Source organism: Perca flavescens, chromosome 20, assembly GCF_004354835.1.
Source record: "Perca flavescens isolate YP-PL-M2 chromosome 20, PFLA_1.0, whole genome shotgun sequence".
In the NCBI taxonomy this organism is placed as follows: domain Eukaryota; kingdom Metazoa; phylum Chordata; class Actinopteri; order Perciformes; family Percidae; genus Perca; species Perca flavescens.
In genome coordinates this window covers 17772825-17791346 of record NC_041350.1, presented here as the reverse complement: position 1 = coordinate 17791346, position 18522 = coordinate 17772825, and the positions used below count along the sequence as shown (strand labels likewise).

General features: G+C 37.9%; 1 protein-coding gene and 1 long non-coding RNA gene across 2 annotated transcripts in view; one reads left to right on the top strand and one right to left on the bottom strand.

Annotated features, from left to right (window-relative positions):
* Nucleotides 1-5783, bottom strand: part of htr1d (5-hydroxytryptamine (serotonin) receptor 1D, G protein-coupled) — a 79307-nt gene extending 73524 nt beyond the window's left edge. Inside the window, exon 1 of the mRNA XM_028565862.1 lies at nucleotides 5485-5783. The gene's annotated coding sequence lies outside the window, so the exon portion shown is untranslated. The remainder of the gene's footprint in view (nucleotides 1-5484) is intronic.
* Nucleotides 5784-11779: 5996 nt separating this feature from the next.
* Nucleotides 11780-17868, top strand: LOC114547369 (uncharacterized). The gene is made up of 3 exons (XR_003691146.1): nucleotides 11780-11819; nucleotides 14046-14105; nucleotides 17239-17868. It is a non-coding gene; the product is annotated as an uncharacterized LOC114547369 (long non-coding RNA).
* Nucleotides 17869-18522: the final 654 nt, after the last annotated feature.

The following is an 18522-nucleotide window of genomic DNA, read 5'->3' as shown; positions in this document are numbered from 1 at the left end:
CTTGCTAGTCTTTGTGAGATGTCGTGAGACATCCCACATACTCCGTTTTGTGATCTGTAGTCTTCCACTATGACACACTATTGGGATAAAACAAGCAAATTTCTTGCCCAACACTGATTTTCGTTCACAATGCAGCATGTCCGTCGTGTCAGAGGATATTTGTTGTGGCACCTAAGCTGAATACTAAAATCCTAAAGTTCCCATTTCAGGTAACATTGACTCAAACCTTCAGCATAAAGTTAAACGAGACAATGGACAACTTAAACACCAGACCTTCTCATGAAAGATGAAGGAACAGAAGGAGCCTCATTGTGAATGCTTACCACGTTCAATGCAGCTAAGCCAAGTTAGAAACGTGGAGGAGTTTTAAGCCGATCCCTATAAGAAAAAGCTTTTACATCCCTCCGTTCTAGTAGGAATGTGTGAACGTTTTCCAAGAGCAGTGGAGTCCAAATCAAATTGTAGGAGCAATATTTGCATCTAAGAAAGGCAATAGATTACTGCTTCATTTCGCGCCAGGACAAATTAAGGGAGGAGAAACAAAAGGCTATAAGCTTTAGATTCATCCCACTCCGAAAACCATGTTTGTAGATGTGCTGTAATATGAAGTATGTGCCTGTGCATGTGTGCATTAATGCATTTGAGTGTGTATTTGTGGATGGATGTGTTTAGGCATGTTTGTCGATGGGCATCCAACCCATTTATGCAGTCCCTCTCTTTTTGGCACCACTTCGCCTCAAATGCTATTAACTCTCTAAGCGCAGCTATTCATCATTTGTACGATTTCCACAGGGTGTTTTCTTTTTTACTTTTTAATCAAGGGTTGGATCCCATACTGAAAATCTTATTCAGCTGTGAAACAAGCCCCTGTCGTCCCCGGCTAACGACACGTGAGCTGCTTGCTGACAAATGAGCTCTCCTCGAACACCAACAGGAATGCCACCACCACGGTCCAAATAGACCAGCTTAATCATTAACAGTACACCAGTTTGTTTATATACCACTTTGTGTGTACTTGTAAATTACTTATTTTGTTTGGAGTATTGTATTTAGAGCTGTAACTAAGGATTATTTTTTATTATTCATTAAGAGATAGATAGATAGATAGATAGATAGATAGATAGATATACACATATATACAACGGTCAAATTATATTTATTTATTTTTTAATCGCAATTAATCGCTGAATTTCTATAGTTAATCGCGATTAACCGCATATTTTATCACACAATTAAAATTCTATTTTGTATTTCAGAACTGTTTAAGTACATATTAGTTTTTTTCCAACTGCTTACACACGTTTTCAAAACTATGCCTCCTTTTTTCAAAACTCTACACACAATTCCTAAAACTGCACACACAAAATGCTAAATGCCTCACATCTCCTTCAAAATGAAACACTGCATTCAAAATACCATAAACACATCTCAAAATGAAGCATTTGTATCAAATGGTAAACACTTTTTTCATAATAGTAAATGTTTGGATATACCATGTACACACTGTTGTTCTAAATCTAAAGCTCTCGTCTTTCATAGGTTTATATATTTACAATGTTCTAGAGTGAAAGTAAATCTGCTGAAAGTGGTTGAAAAGTGCACTGTAAAAAACACTGTAATGTTACAGTTAAACAGAACATATTTATTGGGCACAACATTACGTTTGTAAGAGTAGCACAGTGTTGTATACAGTAGCATGAAACAAGAAAATACAAGTACAAACATGTGTAAACCAAAGGTATCATTTTTAGAATAAAGAATGTGTGTGTGTGTGTGTGTGTGTGTGTGTGTGTGTGTGTGTGTGTGTGTGTGTGTGTGTGTGTGTGTGTGCTGAATGTTTGTCCGTGCTTGTGTGTCGGGGCGGGGGAGGGGGGGGTCAGAATTGTATGCACTTTGTGCAAAACAAAGTCTGACTGATTTGTAATGCTGAAATAGTCATTAGATAGTTGCATGCAGTATGGACGCCACTATAAAGCTACTCAAGATGGGCTTCTCTCCCTGATCTCAGATGGCTCTCCTTACTCTTCTTCCCTGCTCCTCCTTCTCGTTGTTATCCCCTGTCTTTCCCTCCTACTCCCCTTGCTCTCTGTCTATTGTTGGCATCCATTGTTCAACAGACCTTTGACCTATGTATCAGGCCTATACTAAAGCAATGATTGGTTAGTGTTCAGTTATGACATAATGGGTTTGCAAATGTGAGAAGTGTGTGTGTGCCCTGGTAAATAAGTGTAGCATTTTTATTGGTTGTGTTTAGAAATGGATAGCAAGTCACTTCCTGTTAGATTTTTGTGTCTTAGGGAGAGAATTGTGTGTAATGTTTTGAAAAAAAAAAAGTGTTTTATGCAATTGAAAACTGAGTGAAAGGCTGAGAAATAGTTCATGGTTTTGGAGATTTGCTGTGTAGTTTTGCACTTTGAGTGAGAGGTTTCAAAAATCGTGTGACATGAAAAGATTGTGTGTAAGCAGTTGGAAAAAACTGCAACAATGGAAAGCAATATCTTACCAGTGTATCTTCATTGGAAATCAAATGAATGCAAAGAAAGTTACTTTATGAACTTGACTTTAAGATTTGTATTTGTTTATTATTTATTTACTGTAAACAAAAAGAAAAATGTGTGAATCTGTCATTATTGCACAATTTCTCCTAGTACCTAACTAAAAAAAAAAAAAAAAAAAAAAAAAAAAAAAAAAACTAAAAATCCCTATCCTTAGAGTCAATATAGTGTTTAGTAACTCCTAAATAATTCTGATTACTCACTGACGTCCAGTGATCACCAGTTAATGAGACAGCATTTGCAGCACCTTGCAGCACTTCTAGTTGGGCTGCTTTCTCCGTGTCATACAGGCTGTGTAGGCATGAAACTACGGTCCCCTTCGGCAGCAATGAGACGGGTCAGAACATGCCAACCGTAGTAAGTCTTTAACCCCGTGTTGTCTTTCCGTCAACCTTGAAAAAAACTTTTCTGACGTTTTTGACGCCTTTATTTCACAGTTTGTTTTTGCTTTTTCCAACGTTTTAAATGGTTAAATTTTTCTTCTACACATTTTCAGCTTTTATTTCTACGTCCCATAATGTCAGATATAAAACAAAAATTGAAAACAGGTCAATGTGATCCAAAGTCAACACAAGACCCGAGTCCTCTACGATGCTGACAGGTCTGCAGTTAGTTGCCACCCATTTGGCAAGAGCTGTAGTAATTTTTTTGGATTTGGTCGGCAAGTAGCACTTTCCAAAATATTGCTTTGCCTGAGTGGGTAGCTTGCTAGTGGGTAGCATCAACCTGAGTCACGTTAATTAGCTCGTAGGTGGTAGCTCAAGCTTGACGTGCTTCGGTGACATTTTAATTCGGCTTTACACAATGTGCATATGGCTTTCGAGCCGTCCGGGAGTTTTGGAAAATAAAAATCACCATTCAGAATTGTGTTGCTGCTGTCTAACTCCATCATGCCTGCAGCAGGAGGAAGTATTGCAATTAATAAATTAGTAAAATTAATTAATAAATGATTAAAAAAAATGTACGAGTTAAAAAAAAAAAATTATATATATATATATATATATATATATATATAAAGCAGGTGCAAGGGGGTTTATCAAAGCTTATTCACTGATAAATAAAGGATTTTATACTTCTCCCACCACTAGCTGGCTAAAGACAAAAGCAGATAAAGCATATATACAGTGACATACATAACTCCAAGCTTGTGGATACTCTGTAGACTGGAACGGTAAAACAAAAAGGTAATGGATAGGTTGCTGCTACAGTAAAAGCTCTGCTCCAAAAGGTATGTCTTTTTCATATTTTCTGCACTTCATGCTTTTTTTTCCCCCCCCACTTCACCTTATTAAATATTTATTAACTTTGAAACAACAAGAAAACTTGATATAAGCACATTCCAAATGGCAAAGTTAAGGGATGAGAATGAGTGCTGTGTACTATATATACTGTACAGAATGTCTGCATGCAACATTTGGCACCGTTTAGAAGCCTTAAAAAATAAAAATCATTAAACTGAAGTTATAGCTGGAACTGTACAGTGCCTTACTGCGCACCTAGGGCCACACATTCTACTGTATGACTAAAATACATTACAGCTGTATTGATGTAAAAAGTCATATCTATTTGTAAGTCATATCTAAGTAAGTAAGTCTGATCTCTGCTATGTACGATATTGGACAAACTGCACCAGAGAAGGATACAGTCAATAACATCTTTATTCCTTTAAGCCGATGATAAAACCCTTGCTAGTCCATTTCCTGTCTGAGCTATATTTTATTTAACAACCAAGACCATAAAGTAAGGCCCCTACTGTGTAGAGGAAAACATGCATGCCCTCAGGCAACCAAAACCTTCCACTAGAATCAGGGTCAACTCGAAACCAACCAGTTTTGCGGACGGATTTCTGGTCTGCAGTGCATTTTCCAACTTGAATGATGAACTAATGTCCTATAGAAATACCTACAACTAGCCTAGCTAATTCTAGCACTTATCACATGACTACAACTGACACTTCACTTTATGGAAATAGCACTCACTGATGCACTTGTTCTTATACTCTACCTTGATCATTTCCCTTGTTGGGAGTCACTTTGGTTGAAAGGCATCAGCCAAATGTAACGTAATGTAATTTCAGATACCTGGCCACGGGTGACTCCTACAAGACCATTGCCAGTAGTTACCCGGTGGGCATCTCCACTGTGGCAGGCATTGTGCCAGAGGTGTGTGAAGCCTTTTGGGATAGCTTGGTGGAGGAATTCATGCCTGTTCCAATGGCTGCCCATTGGAAGGAGATCGTCCAGAGATTCTGGGAGATGTGGCAGTTCCCCAACTATGTGGGGGCAATGGATGGGAAGCACGTTTCATCCAGGCACCACATCATTCCGGCGTCACGTCACAGCGCACCACGGCCGCTCTTGCGCGTGCCGCGGTCAAAGTTGAACCATGTTGAATTTTGACCGCGGCACTCACAAGAGCGGCAAGCCGCAAAATTCCGCTTGCACTGTGCTCAGCGGCAGACCAGTTCTTGCGCGTGTAAGCCACTGACAATAATGGTTTCATAGCGCAGCCGCTTGTGCGTACAATGTGACACTAGGGCATTATTGTGTGGACTATTTAACACAAGGCTCAACACATTTCAATACACTATGGCATGGATACACGGTGAGTGAAGCAATCACTTTCACGCAGTATGACATGATGCTGCATCACATACAGTATAGTCCAAATTAAAGTAATTACCAAAGAAACAAAAACAAACTCACAACAACCAGTGATTTTACTCATACGACGACCACAAAGCAATCAAAAACACAAATAACACAATCAGCGATCAACAGGCTTCCCCACAAATTCTAGCCAAACTGCTGGACACACACACTGGCACAGCGGCCACTGACAATGCTCAAACCTTCAACACCAGCAGCAATAATCTAAAGCAAGCTGTAAAATCAGTTTTCTAAAATGCAGAAAAATCCTTTAAACTTACCAAAAGCTGCTCATCATTTGAAAAAGTACATCCACCTCGCTTTCATTAACTTTACATCTAAAATTCGAAACGAACTTTAACTAACGTTAATGCTACAGTTATGTGATGCTAGTTTTACTTCTGTTGGCTAACTGATCCAAAAAAGGCCAACATAAGTGGCTAGGCCTAAACTTGAAATTTAATTGGGTAAAGAATGGCAAACAACACTTTCCCTATTTGCTTACACAGCAATTAAAATGTTCTGATTCTGACACTCTCTTAGCCAACAGAGAAGGCCTTGCTGGCCCCAGTGTATATGCTGCTGGACTAATGGGGGATATGAGGATCAGGTGAGTGATTGGGAAGGGAAGGCCAGGTGTGGGAAAGGGGTTACTGCAGGGCACGAGGCAGTGGCTGGATCTGGAATGACATTGATTATATGGCAGAGAAACAGAGTGATCAACATAATGACCGTTTAGGTGCTGGGTGGCTAAACAACTACTTTGTTTAGCCAAATATGTTTTGAAGGAAACATAATTGCTGCCTGCGCTATTTTCACTCTTTGTAGGAAGAGTGTCCGGTGTGCTGTTAGGTTTGGTTATGGTTAGGGAAAGGTTGTGTGTTTCAGTTAAATGTTAGTTAAATTGTGCTGCTTATTCATGTACTATTGACTTTTTCATTATTTAACAGCAACTATAATCTTTCCTTAACCTTATTTATAAGGAATGAAGGCCAAAAGTCAGTGACCGTTTTGCAGATACGTTCATTCAAAATGTTTGCTCATTATGATGATAAAAATTGTAATTTGTAGTAGTAAATTAACATAATTTCTAAGAGACAGGGTTGCTCTAAGACAGTGGTTCCCAATCTTTTTTCCTACTTATATGCCCCCCCTACTTATGTCTAAGAAAAGCTGAGCCCCCTCCCCACCCCCCCCAAAAAAAACGAAGTTGAGGTAACTCTCGAGATAGAGCCTTACTTTCTTTTTTGATACAAAGGAGTTATCAGCACTTTTATGTTTCTCCGCCATGTTTCATTCATAACATAGTGATGCCGTGGCGGCAGGAAAAACAAGGATGATAGCAGCTACCACCTCTGAGGGACAGTTTTGCAAGGAGATGTGCGTGGCATGCTACAAACTGGAGCCTATGAATGTTTGCACAGGTTTTCACCCTTTTTCAACAAGCCGGCATAGTGCAGGCATGCAAACAGGTTGGGGGGGAAAGGTGAGGGAGGAGGAGAAAAACACAGACCAGAGATTTTCTTTTTGAAGAATAAGCTACTAAATTCTCGCCCCTGTCTTTCGTCCTTGTCTTTACCTTGCCCGGCATATTAAACTGCAGCCTCCCTTTCATTGCAGGGTTTTCACCTGGTCCTCCATTATTGCGGCCAAGGTGGACACAACCAAAACAATGACATTTTCACGCCATGTCTCTGTGTTTAACGCAACCCTCACTAGCTCACTGCAGACAGTAAACCATGCTTGGAAAATAAAGCTTTTACCATAACCGGTGCTAGCACGTCCCTGTTAGATAGTAAATGCCATAAATATATTCTTTGTAAATCTTTACAATCACTCCCCGAATCAAGCAAGCCTTCCTTGTTGCATGATCCAAATTTTTGTCACAACCTTTACCATCGCTAGTAGGTTTTCCTACATTTCACACTCTCTGAATCCAAGCTACTTAAGGGATTTAATAGCAGAAGGGGAGGGGCAAAGCTTTATTCTGGCAATGTTAATATTATTATTAAAAGAAAAAAGGAAAAAAGAAAAATTGACACCTTCTCTATCATTGCATTGCTGGCATGTGCCACTGTGGCACTGTGGCTTTTTGACACACAGCAGGTCACACACCAATTAGTCTGACTCAAAGGATGTTACAGTAATTAATGGGATAAAGACTGACATCCCGCTCCTGACTTAAGCAGACCGATGTTTTAACCGAAACCACTTATAAAACCAGTTGTTAAGTTTTACGGTGACCAGTCACCGTAATTTCGAAAGATATCATACGAACCCGTTGATAAAATACAATGGATAGGGAACGATGAACGACTAATACTAACAAACTAACCAAAGGTTAGGTAAGAACGTTAAAGTTGTTAATGCTAATGTTGGTACCCAGCAAGCATTTTAGTACTATTTGTATTACATCAGTCATCACAGTTGGAACCAAACATTCACGCCCCTCTGAAAACACGACTGTAGGCGGCCACCATATGTAGAGATTTCTTAGCAAATATACATTTTAAAAAGATGCAGTGAAATATTTAAGCACGCATACATACTGTATTAGCAGGCATATTCATTAATGGTTCAATCTATAAATGATAAATGTTCTGCATGGTGTTTCACCTTTACTCAACAGTCTTTATGTATTTTAGTAGATATGCAACAGAATCCAGCACTGCACGATAAAATAATGTGTCATCTCTGCTTTTAATCACTATGTTTTGATTTTGTCGCTGAAAGCTTTTTTTAGACTCATTTCATCATGAAATGTGTGTGTGTCGTGTGTGTGTGTGTGTGTGTGTGTGTGTGTGCGTGTGCTCTGTTTACTCCACACCCAACAGGAAATTAACTGATCAGCGGAAATCCAGAAAAGGAAGAGATGAGATTAAAAACGTGTCAGATGCTGCAGCTGGTGGATTCGGAAACATGCCAGACTGCACCGACAACACAGTTTATGTCTTTGCCGTCATCACTTTTTGGTTTCAACATTTAAAATAATAGACACGTTTTCCCTCTTTGTATGTGCACATGTTTGTGTTTCAAAGTAATGTGATCTCCTGTGATCTAATTACATACCAGAGCAGGAATGATGTCAGCTATACAGAGAGAAATGAGCTCTGCAGCCTCACTTCACTTCTCATCTCCATCAAAAAGGACAGTTGGCTTCTGTTGTCAAATAGAAAAATTACTTTCTTAGCAGATGTCAATGCAACCTCTATTTCTTTTAAGATCAATTAAAGCAGCTTTGCAGCACCTTCAGCTCCACCAAAGCTATCTTACTTGAATCAAAAACTCCTAAAATTCTTTTTATCTATTAAAGAGAATTGATTAATTTTACATTACATGTTGTTGAACTGCTCAGGGAAGGAGCTGCACACTGCCCTTTAATGTAGGTGGGTAGGAAAACCAACTTTACTGTTGTAAAGTCCCGGTACCCAGTATGAAGCTCGCAGACCCCTCAGGTCAGCTGGTTCCGAAATACTGGCTGTTCCTAGAGTTAAAACTAAACATGGTGAAACTGCTTTTGGCTTCTGTGCTGCTGAAAGGTGGAATAAACTGCCAGAAGAGCCAAGACCTGAGGCAATGATGACTACTTTCACTGCTTGTTTATTATTCATTTCTTTTTAAATCAAATGTATTTGTTAGTTTGTCTTATTGTTTTTATTCAATGTGCTTTTGATGTTTTGCAGTGACGTTTGCGATTTAACAGACAAAAGGTGAAGATGGGTGACAAAGAACAAGATGAGCTCAGATATCGGAAGGAACTCTCACCGCTCACTTCATGTATAAAGAAGCCAGTTGAGATAGTTTGGGGACCTGATGCGTTCCTGTTGAGGTATTGCAGGCATGCCCAGCGGAGAGAAGATCCTACGACAGACCCAGCACACAATGGAGGGATTACATATCCCATCTACTTAGGAACGCTTCAGGATCCCCCCAGGAGGAGCTGGGGGACATGACTGGAGTGAAGGACATCTGATTTACCTTGCTGCAACTGCAACCTGGATACGTGGCTGAAAATGGATGGAAGATGTATAGTGACAGAAACTAGAAATGATAAGCATGGTATGTTGTTTACATGTTCATATGAACCACTGATGCAACCAATATCTTTATGTATTTGTTAACTAGCACAGAAAGAATAGCTAATTCTATTGTCCCATTAGTAATGCCAAAATGCAGTAACTACACATTTTGTTAAAAGTTAGTTCAAACCAGAATCCGACTGTTTGTTCTGTTTTTAATAAAAACGGGAACATTATGCGTGAAATGCCCCCCAAAAAAAAATTACTTTTTTGCCCATAAACTTAGATACAGACTTAAGTATCCTTAAAACGTCAATGCTCATTCTTTCTCAACTTCACAGTTCTGCTGCCTGTCTTTGTAAGGCAGAAGAGATAAGTCTGAAAAGATAAAGTTAGGCTATTTTATAATACAACTGCAGAGAAAGAAACGATGAATACCTCTAAAACACTTCAGTGCTCAGCGATTATAGCGATAAAATATTTATGTATGCACTTCTCCTCTTTCCCCTTCCCAAGCCTCAAAGTTGCCCCTGGCCTGAATCTTTGATAGTTGGATAATACTAGTTAACCTTGTGCACTACAGAAAGAAAGCGTACAGAAGAGACAGAAATATTGGAGGGTTTTAATGTTCGCCCCATTGCTTGGTATAGAAAAGTAACTCTCATTCCCTGAAATCCTATCCCTTAATAATATGAAGGTTAAAAGCATTCTTTGAAACGTTAGATTTAGGACTATGTAAATGTGAAGAATGACTCTGCAGAATGTTGTTTTTCTTTTATTGCTGGCCTTTCACAGCACTTTGTTTATTTAGTTGAGTGAGGATGTGATGCTTCAAACAAGAAAAACAATGATAACCTCAGTCACAGTTTCTGCAGTGCTTTAATTAATTGCTTAATAAACAAGCCAGAGGAGTAGCTTCTGAATAAACAAATGCCCAGAGGAATTTTGAGGCAATGACTCAAACTGTGTGTAAACTATAAATCACATACCTACAAAACAAAAAGTGCATTTCCTACATGATTATTTTAAACTTAAAGAAACTGTTAAAAAGATTTCATGGAAACTGACCACTTCATCCAGCGGGTAACCTTACAGTCCTGCCAATCAGTTCCTACTCTGGAAACGCACAACGTGTCAGTGGGGGAAGAAGACGGTTATGTAACAGCTGGTTATGGTCACCACAAAAGTGAATGTAGGCTGCTTCTGCTTCCCATGCTTCTTATTCACCTGATCATTCGTCCATCACGATGACTCAAAAAGCTTGTTGTATGGCGTCTTGGCACACTGTCACACCCACACTGCTATCAGATGAAAGCTTTGTCTTCTATTATCAAAATATAAACCTCTGATGGAATTTACACAAATTAAAAATCCACCTTTTTTTTCCTTCAGACTGCCTACAACAGCGATTAGCATTTTTGAAGCCAGATCTCGAACACTTTGAAGTCCAACGTGATGCAATCTGTGAAACACAGGCGTTCACTACTCTGCTCCCTTTGCACATACAATCAAAGCTCCTTATTAAAATCACCTCAATAACATGTTAAAAAGAGTAGGTTTGCACAATGAATGGCCGATTTGCTTTTAATATCATGATGGCACACTTATCCCTTAAGGTTCAGGGCTTTAGGAAATGAAATGACACTCTAAACCTTTCACATCGATCAATCAGATTAATCAGGCAGAGGATCATCAGGAGATCAAATCCAGTAATGGAACGTCCCAGGAAGCATTTTGTTTCATGACCCCTTGACGTAAGAAAGACACACTCTCTTTCTTCTATGTAACTATTTGTGTTTCTATTCTATTTCTAATAGGCTATCTATATTTGGTGCAATAAGAGTAATGAATCCACTTGCTCCATTTGCTCTTTTTTTTTTTATCAATCACTTTGAAAAGGTTGGTCTCACTCACAAGTAAATCTTGGTGGTGTTTGTTGATTCATCTTGTGATTATGAGAACAAAATAAAGCTTTTTTTGCAGGTTGTGCAGGAACTATGCATTTTTTTCTAATGGGGGTCTAATATGGAGTTATATGACTGCCATTAGTCAGGAGCGCATTATTTTCAATTTGAGAGCATTTCTTACGTTCAGATTTCTTGCTCTCACACTCAAATAGTTTTTAATAACTTAGATTTGCTCTGCTTGTGCTCAAACGTTCTGCTTAGACTCAGATATGTTGTTGTTTGGACAGATTTCCTGCTCTCAACTTTGAACCTTCTCCTCGCACTCAGGCTGATTCTGCTCGCTTGCAAATTTTCTGCTCTCGGATCTCTCCTGCGCGCTTGGATTTTTTTGTGTTATAACCCTGCCAAAAGTCAACAACCAATAGAATGCCAGCTTTAGTGTTGACCAATGAAATGATCCCTGCCCCGTTGAGGGTGCGTTCGCTTTACGTTAGAACGTCTGTTGAGGGCGGCTGCACTGTAACCGATAACTGTAACCAAGTTTATATATCCCCGCGCCGTTCATTGCTTTATTATAAGTATATGTCAACAATGTGCACAGAATGGTCGACGCACTTTCACCTGCACCCATCAGGAAACGGGAGAAAGCTTTGAAGTGGGACATATGAAGTTATGTCCACAACTACGAGGGTGAGTAACATAACTTAAGCACCTAGCTAGCTAGCTAACATATGGCGCTAGCATATAGCCTAGCTTGATGTCCATAAACAAATAGATTTTCTTTATTGTATAGCTAGATTGAACGACATATGACGGACTGTATGTGTATATGTGATGACCTCACTTTGTATTTTTTCCTCGTTTGGTTAACCATGTTCCTGGGATTTGGCTGATTTCATTTTAGAGCCAGTAGTAGAACCTAAACTGTAATATAACTGAAAGAACACCAGAAACTGGATTGTTTGTGACAGCTTTTGCATCACTGTTGTGTTGTTCATCAGAATTTAGTCTTCATTCCTTCATATAGCATTAGTCTGAAAATGATGAATTCATATCAGTCTGGTCTGTGTACTTTTTCGTTCATTCGATTTTCATTTCATAAACAGTTATTAAAAAACAACTGCAGCCGGGACATTCTAACTCTTAACGTGAAAAAGCTTAATGTGGTTTAATGTACCTAAGCAATGATCAATGTTTACCAAATTTCTCTCTCATATTACTCCTCATAACCACTGAAAACTGTCAAAAAATCTAAACAAAAAGTCCAATTATTATGGACGTTATGTGACTGATAACTGACTGTTTAGTTACATTAAACCACGTTAAGCTTTTTCACGTTAAGCGTTAGAATGTCCCAGCTGCAGTTGAGGGAAACTATAGCCTATAACTTCCTAAGCGACTGATCATCCGTTTTTTGCCACCCTTTACATAATAAATATGGCTATGAAATAGAACATGAAATACATAAATGAGGCAATACATATATAGGCATTAGCTAGTCATTATAGTTCAATAGCCTAAATACATATGTTTTACTTATATTTATTTCCGGGGACTTTTATTTATTCCGTCTATTTATATGCACGTTATATTTTATATTTTATTAAGTTTTGTTATCTCACAGACTCTGACTAAAAGCAGCAGCAAGCCTGCCTGGCATCAGTGCATCATAGCATATCACTGCAAAGAAAAGAAAATATGAATAAATCACAAGCGCGGCAGATTCCCAGCTCAGCTAGAGCGGGTAATGCCAGCGAACCGCAGGGACCGAGGTCACAGGGCTGGTGGCTAGCTGCTAGCTAGCCGCAGCAGCAGCTAATATTAGAATATTAGACTCAGCACCGGAGGTCTGATCCCCATGATCTGATCCCGAACCCCCAGTGACTCTCTGCCTGATCAGCAAGTTTAACGGCAGCAACAGAAAGTTTGCTGGGATTGTTAACGGTAGCGTAACGGTACCGTTACAGCCGTGAACTGAAAGTCTGTTTCCTCAGCTGGTTCGATTGGGGCGAAGTTGTCTGCGGCAGGTAGAGACAGAGAGTCAGAGGGAGGCAGGGAGAGAGGGTAATAAATACATGTGACATTATGAAATAAAATTCCCCCCAAGCATTATCAAGAGTACAGGTTTCCAAAGTAATTTTAGCCTTGGCTGAAAGCAACACTGGTAGGCTAGGCTGGCGCTGTTGCCTTGGAAATGACAACATCCAGTCTCTGAATATGAAAAAACAGGCCTTTTTGGGTCCGTGTACTTTTTAAAATAGAAAATCAAAATCAAAGCATATTTTAAATTTCTCCCATCCCCTGTTGACCATGAAAAGGAAAACATGCCTTGTATTTCAATTTCAAATGTTGTATTTTAAAACGAAAATCAAATAACCATCGTTTTTTGTTTTTCAATACCTGTTTATGAAATGAAAATCGAATGAACGAAAACGTACACGGAGCTTTTTTCATTTCTATTTTCGAGTGTTTTTTTTCTTCGTTATATGAAATAGAAAATGAAAATCACAGCATATTTTAAATTTCTCCCATCCCCTTTTGACCCTGAAAAGGAAAACACGCCTTGTATTTCAATTTCAAATTTCGTATTTTAAAACGAAAATCAAATAACCATTTGTTTTTCGTTTTATAATACCTGTTTATGAAATGAAAATCGAATGAACGAAAAAGTACACGGACCCAGTCTGTTAAGTACAATTTCACCACTATAATAAAACAGATCTAGAAATGTTATGCTTTATTTGCAACTTAAATATGTTATTTTTTTAATTAATACAAAGCAAACTGAGCAGAAAAGAAGTGTTTTGTTTGTTTGTTTTTCTTCTTCTAGGTGTGACTGAAGTACCCCTGTTGTAATATAATAGTAAAATCATGTTACATAGACTTATCATTTATGTTTCTTGCTTAAATTCACAGGGTGCTCAACCAGGCCTGGGAGAGAAAATTACTGATATCCACAAAACCAAATCAGATAAGGTATATATATATATATATATATATATATATATATATATATATATATATATATATATATATATATATATATATATATATATATAATGATGAGAAAGCTATGTACACCTAATATCTTATGTGTTGATGTCTATGAATTTGTCTTTAATAGGAGCATACTATACAAAGACAACAGTGGAGAGTTGCTGGATCTTTCTGTCCTCAAAGTGCCAGAGATCTACAAGGACTTCACCCCTCTTTCTGCACCATCACCTGCATAATCAAAGTGATAAAAGAGAGAACAAACTATTGTTTTCTCTGTTGACATGAATAGGTGCCTGTAATGTCTGCCAATATATTCAATCAATTAACCAATAAATGTTGATAAGTATCACTGATATTTCTTAAATCATTGTAGTTTTTCAGAGCAATAAGATACAGATTATTAAAGCCATGTTCATATTTGCAACAAATTAAAACCCTGATCAAGGCAAATTGTTTTTTTCATTTTCCATAACATTTATAAAAAAAAAACAGTACAATTAAATTGACCAGAGCTGACACTTGGTAAATAGATTTAATTTACCTTGTCAAAACAATGAGTAATTCATAACAAATTGCACAATATTTGACACAAAACCTTAAAAGTGTATTGTTCATACAACGGTGAAAGCAGAACAATTTGCCTATAGGATTTACTGTAGCAGGAACATTGATATTGGCAAACAGATGACCCAGGTTAAGGTGAGTTTGTGAGCAGGGTTATGAATAAAGATAAGATAAGCCTAGTGTTCACAAGAGGGATGATTCAGGTATTGCAACACAAATTAAGGATAATTCAATTAAATAGGAGGTATATACAAATAGTAGAAGATAAATGAACTATACAAGAGCAATTAAGGTTAAGTTATGAGGTAGTGGTAAGCTAAAGTGATGTATAATCAATAGCATGGAGTCAAGTCAACAGTGTACACCAGAATAATATATACTGTGGTTAAGTAATGATACTTACTGTTGTCTGTATTAGAGTCAAGTCAACAGTGTACACCAGAATAATATATACTGTAGTTAAGTAATGATACTTACTGTTGTTTGTACTAATATAACAAAACAAAAAATATACTAATATAATATAGTGTGTGATGCAGTATGGAGAACAACCAAGTCCCATATGAACCCAAGAGACTTTTAGTGCAGCTGTTGATGTTCACTACAAACAAAACTTGCAGATGGTTGTAGTCTGTAGTCAGCCATGCAGTAGGTAGATCTGGAGCAGATGGTTGTAGTCTGTAGTCAGCCATACAGTAGGTAGATCTGGAGCAGCAGGGTGAATTCTAGCTATCATGGGTTGGTGATATGACACACACAGATCAACAGGGGTCGAGCCCCTCAGCCCCACCTGGATGAAAAGAACGTGAAACAAAATACTTGTTTTTTCAGTTCAGTTTGCTTTGTATTAATTAAAAAAATAACTGCTATTTAAGGAGCAAATAAGAAAGCATATCATTTCTAGATTTGTTTTTGGTGAAATTGTACTTAATGTTACAACTTTTTAAACAGACTGATATGAATTCATAATTTTCAGACTAATACTATATGAAGGAATGAAGACTAAATTCTGATGAACAACACAACAGTGATTCAAAAGCTGACACAAACAATCCAGTTTCTTGTGTTCTTTCAGTTATATTACAGTTTAGGTTCTACTACTGGCTCTAACATGAAATCAGCCAAATCCCAGGAACATGGTTAACCAAACGAGGAAAAAATACAAAGTGAGGTCATCACATATACACATACAGTCTACGTCTATGTATGTATATGTCGTTCAATCTAGCTATACAATAAAGAAAATCTATTTGTTTATGGACATCAAGCTAGGCTATATGCTAGCACCATATGTTAGCTAGCTAGCTAGGTGCTTAAGTTATGTTACTCACCCTCGTAGTTGTGGACATAACTTCATATGTCCCACTTCAAAGCTTTCTCCCGTTTCCTGATGGGTGCAGGTGAAAGGGCGTCGACCATTCTGTGCACATTGTTGACATATACTTATAATAAAGCAATGAACGGCGCGTGGATATATAAACTTGGTTACAGTTATCGTTTACAGTGCAGCCGCCCTCAACAGACGTTCTAACATAAAGTGAACGCACCCTCAACGGGGCAGGGATCATTTTATTGGTCAACACTATAGCTGGCATTCTATTGGTTGTTGACTTTTGGCAGGGTTATAACACAAAAAAATCCAAGCGCGCAGGAGAGAGCAGAAAATTTGCAAGCGAGCAGAATCAGCCTGAGTGCGAGGAGAAGGTTCAAAGCTGAGAGCAGGAAATCTGTCCAAACAACAACATATCTGAGTCCAAGCAGAAAGTTTGAGCACAAGCAGAGCAAATCTAAGCACGAGCAGTGACTATTTGAGTGTGACAGCAAGGTTTTGAGCGCAAGCAGTGACTATTTGAGTGTGAGAGCAAGAAATCTGAACGTAATATCAGTGAGAAAGGCTCTCAAATTGAAATAATGCACTCTTGACTAATATAACTATATATATTATGGGCAGTAATATAACTCCATAATCTAAGCACTGGGACATCATGAATGCAAAGGTCCACATTTTCTCCATCCTATTTTAACAAATGTTTGACTACACACCAAAAACAACTAAGAAACAAATAATTCTCCACACTGCCAGGAATATAATGCTGGTGGAGAATGATTTTATTTTAATTCAATTAGTCTTAAAATCTGTCACTTGAGAAATTTGAGAAAATGCAATTTTTTCTGTAATTGTAGAACGTTAACTCTTCTTCAGGTTGTTAAAATCCCCAAATTCCTGGAAACAATACTAAGGACATGACCTCGGTGTCCTCACTACTTTACTTGTTTTGTCTCTTTCTGCTCTCATACAACACTCGTCTCTCCCCCACAGCAGCGCCATCAGTGTCAGCGCTCCGTCTATGGCTTCTAATAGCTGCCATTTATAAGGTTTTATCCCTGTAAATCAATAACAAATGGGTTCCATGCCAAATCCTTGTACATTTTTGTTTCCTTGTGGTGTCTTTCCTTCACATCATGTTATGTCCTGTTTGTTATTTATGATGGATGCTGTCTATTTGCAGTTAAGACTAATGCTCTTATTCTGGTAATTCCCCTTTAGCTCTTTGCTGGTCAGAACACCGAAGAAGATGAATAAATCCTCCCAGCACAGATTAAGTGCACAAAGCGTTTTTGTCTGACTTACAAACTGACTGACAATAACTCATGACTTGAACTTTCCAAGGGCTGACAAACCCTTGAGGATGGCTCCAAGAAATAAAGAAGCAAAGGACAGAAAACACAGTCGTGTACATCTAGTGATCATCTGGTAATGTGCATCAAAACACAAAAATAGCAATACAGATATAGATGCCTGTGTGGTACATGGATGCCACTTCAAATGTATTTTACATCAAAATAAAGACAGTTTGTCTTTCACAGGGCTGGCAAAGGCATAGTCTATTAAAGGTTGTGTATGCTGACATAAAAAGAAACAAAATCATGTATTGATTTTTCTCGCAAAGCCAAAAATGGGAATTACAAACAAAGAGAAAACACCATGGAAAATCAATGAATCTGCTGTCATAATTACCACAGGGATCAAACAAATAAAGGCTCCAAAAATGGTTTAGACAAACATAATAAGAACACTGATGGAATTTGCTATATTGTATGTTCTTGTAGTTGTAGACATGGGAAATATCCTCAGGGTGTTGGAAAGCTTGATTAAACATTATCAAGTTATCAAGGAGTTTTCTTTGTTTTGTCTTTTTTGTTGTTGCTTTGGCACACTAAATATTGATGAAAATCAGAATACTGATAATAAGGAGTGATTAACTCCAAAATGAAACTGTGTAGACTTCTGCACTCTCCTGTGGACAATCAAAAAGCAATGCACACCCAACCCTACCAGCCCACTCTAAATTGTTTATTGTCTAAATGCAGCTTAAGTTCAGCGCTACAAGGCCATGTTAACATTTACCAGACATTCAGTTTTTATGATAGTTTAAGGATTATGTGTGGCTGAGGAAACTGGATCACTTACATAATAATCATTTATACACAAATTACAAGAGGAACAATAGTAGTCGGATGTTCATTGTAGAACATTCTAACACCAAATCCAAGTAATAGCATGGAAAAGTGATTTAATTATTTAATCAAAGCAGTAAAACGCATGTTAGCCTATATAATGAATTGAAATTCAATCAATTCCTTTTCTCCTTTCCTTAAAGTAAAATAGCAAAATGGTAGTAATTTAGTGAGTGCAAAATCAATTTAGCTTTTTCATTTTTTATTCTTTTGATTTGTAACGGAAAGTGCAGGAAACCCCTATCAGTCAATAAGCAATACACAATGCCATTTAAAGGTGCAGTAGGTAAGACTTATAAAACTAACTTTCTGT